Genomic DNA, 3,494 nt, shown 5'->3' with positions numbered 1-3,494 from the left:
CTCATTACAAAGCCATCATGAAACTTGATGTTGGTGTCCTCGATGGATTCCTTAAGGCCCCTCAAACCTTTTGCTACTTCATTTATATGCAAACCATGTTATTAGGTTCGCGTGGGAGTGGAGGTAAAAAAATATATAATTGTTATTATAAACATTTGTGTTATAATAATCAATTGTCTGACGATGATGTATTTATATTTGTAGATTCGTGAGACGTTGAAATGCATAAACTACGGTAGGAATGTAATAAAGCTACCCCATCATGATGAACTATGATTTTAGAAAGTCTTGCAACTATCTAGAGAGAAGGACTTATGCGGGACTGGATATGGTTATATTAACCATGGTTTATTGTTTGCGTTTGTGAAGAGATGACACATAGAGACGTCTTCATTTTATTTTTTTATCGGTGAGATGACCATCACACTTAATGATGTATCATGCCTCTTGTATCTTTCGATCACGATGAGATTATTAGATCAGTCTAGAATTAATAAACTGGAGACATTAGACTTGATGGTCACATATTTACAAGCTGATTCGGGAAAATCCCAACAGGATATAAATGACAATAGAGGATGTGATGCCAGATTTTCTTTCCTCATGACAAATTATGTCAGCCACCTGAATTCATTTGTGAATGTTGCGGGTAATGATGCACGGATTAAATTTCATAGAGTATGTACATTAAGGACATACTTCATGGTTTTTGTTGGCATATGCATTCTCTTGGACAAAAGTGTGATATATGTCGATGTTGTGTACGTTAAATACTTCATTAACTTGGAGAGGATTCACAAGTACAATTGGGGGACATCTTATTTGGTTTACCTCAACTTCAAGTTAGTTAAAGGTAGTTTGTGAAAGACGAGACAGGTGAGAGCAAACAACTGTTTATTTATGATAATTTTTTTGCAACCTTACTAATATAATTTCAAAATACTGTGTTACATTATTACTAATATTTCATCTAAACCATTTGCAGGCATGAATCCACCAACATTTCACATACTTCTCTGGCTAGGAATATGTTGATGACAAATCTGAGGATTTACCATGTGCATGCTTAATTTTCCAACTCATGGGAAATCAGGTTACCGAGCCCTTCCAAACTGCTCTTGACTGCATCATATCGGATGATATATATTTCATGTCGTACGTAGAACACCTTCATACACAACCCTTAGAGATAATATCCCAATACACACATTTATTTGAGCGAGTACTACATCAACTCGGTTATTTGCAATGTATACTCAAGAACCCCATAGTTGATGCTCCTATCGCTATCCTTCGTAGAGGTATCGATGCAATATTTATGGAGTACAATGAGCATCTGATGTCAGAGGATGTAAGCAGTGTTCCAGCTTCTCGCCAATGGTGTATGGTATACAATTTCATATGTTAGTTTGATAAGGTGTTCCATCCTTACATAACACCAAATGCGGAAGGGGGGATTCCCATAGGCCGACTCATTAGAAGAAACTAGAAGAAGATAGGCAAAGTCGGGTCGTGTATTTGATGTATTAACTATATGTCATCGTATTATGGGGGACAGAGGTCATATCTAAATGAGAATTTCAAGAAGGCATTTCTCAAGTAGCCACTTTATAGACAATCTTAGCACAGACGCATGTGCGTTGCAGTATAGTAGACAAAGGAGGGACATGGGTGATAGATATATACAATACTTGTATTTTGATATTACCATTTTAAAAATTTGTATGGTTCGTTGTGTTTTATGAATATTGGTGTATAATTTATCAACATTTTGTTTGAAATTTTGATTTTATTAGTGAATGACCAACGTGTATGATTTATCGTAGGAACAATTTATAAATGAAGTACTCTTGAAAAATTTCTTCTAAGTTATTGTCAAGGGAAGGAAATAATATCATGAAAGCTTGTCTGCATTTTGAAATGTGGACTCACTCCATTATTAAGAAATTAACACTCATGCAAGAGTAAAAAACTATCCACAAATTTGTTTGGATTTTATCATCTAGATTCACCCCATTATAATAAAACACATACACAAACTCAAGCGGGTTTGTTCGGATTAGATTCACCCCATTGTAGTAAAAACACAAAGACAAACTCAAGCATTGTGTTGAGTTTATCTAAAAATTAAAATCCAGACATAATTTTGACAAAAATAAAGATATTTCTCTTTTACTAAATGATATGTTGTATAAATAGTGCGTCTGAATTTCAATCTCTATACTCTAGAATGATATTTTTGGGTTTTCATAAATACCCAAAAATAAATATTATATTAATAATTGAAATAAAAATGTTGTACCATATTAATAATTGAAATAAAAATGTTGTACTTAGCTGGCACATGCCTAATCACTCTGCCTTGTTTTAGTCCAATCCCCTCATTCTAGCTAGCAACTTTAATTGGATCAAGTGCTTACCCCCCAATGTTAGAGGAAGATATGAACCCATGACCTTGCTTTGATACCACTTTAACTGGATCCAACGCTTACCACTGCGCTAAAAACAATTGTTTGTTGCAAAAGTGCAACTCTATTTTCTTATAGTGAACCTCTTCAATGGGCCTACCTGACCCACCTAACACACCATGTTAAGCTCTTTCGAATCCCTCAGGTTGATGCTGGAATAAATAATCCAACAATTTCCTGCACAAAATCTAAAACAAAAACAAACCCACTATTTTTTTCCTGCACAAAATCTAAAACAAAAACAAACCCACTATTTTTTTTGAGTATCTTCTAACCACATTCTTTTTTTCAACTCCGCACTCCTCTGAATTTATTAATCCGAAAGACTGATATACAATCTTTGTTATTTGAGGATAGATATAGTTAGACAAAATGATTCTTTTTTATGTATAGTTGGATAAACTCAAATATAAGCTATTTTTAAGAAACTTAGGTGACAAATGAAATTTACTTTTGGTACAAAATATGAAGTTTTAATTAATTGTATAGAAAAATTAAAGATAGTCGTTACAGTACAATTTTAGGCCCAAGCTAGTGGTACTAGTTAACATTCGAAATCCTAGCTCCAAGACAAAGCTTTGTTGCCATTTGTCAACAAAAGAAACGTACATCAATACATCGCTCTCTCTAGAAGCCTCATCCGAAAATTAAGAATAGGATAGAAAGAGCAGAAACAAGTAGAAAATGCAAGTGTCTAAAATTTCTGTATTGAAAAAGCAATTGCATGTGGAAACCTTCAAGCAACATGTCTAGGTCAAGCAACAAATATTTAAATCTGACAGATGAAAATATACAGTTATCTAATTTTCATGGAATCCCTTAAACACCAGAAGGATTCTGAGGCGGCTAAATGCAAGAAAATGAATGTTAACAACTAACAATGTGATAATGTATTAATTTGTCAATTAAAACATTAATAACCTTACACCATTCACTTGATTAAGGGGCATACTACTTGACTATCAAAGTAACCACATCTCCAAATGAGAGCATACTCAACAATGCAATCCTCTCATAACAGAGCAC

This window comes from Vicia villosa, linkage group LG4 (assembly GCF_029867415.1).
Source record: "Vicia villosa cultivar HV-30 ecotype Madison, WI linkage group LG4, Vvil1.0, whole genome shotgun sequence".
Classification (NCBI taxonomy): Eukaryota; Viridiplantae; Streptophyta; class Magnoliopsida; order Fabales; family Fabaceae; genus Vicia; species Vicia villosa.
Note: the sequence above shows the minus strand (reverse complement) of the source record.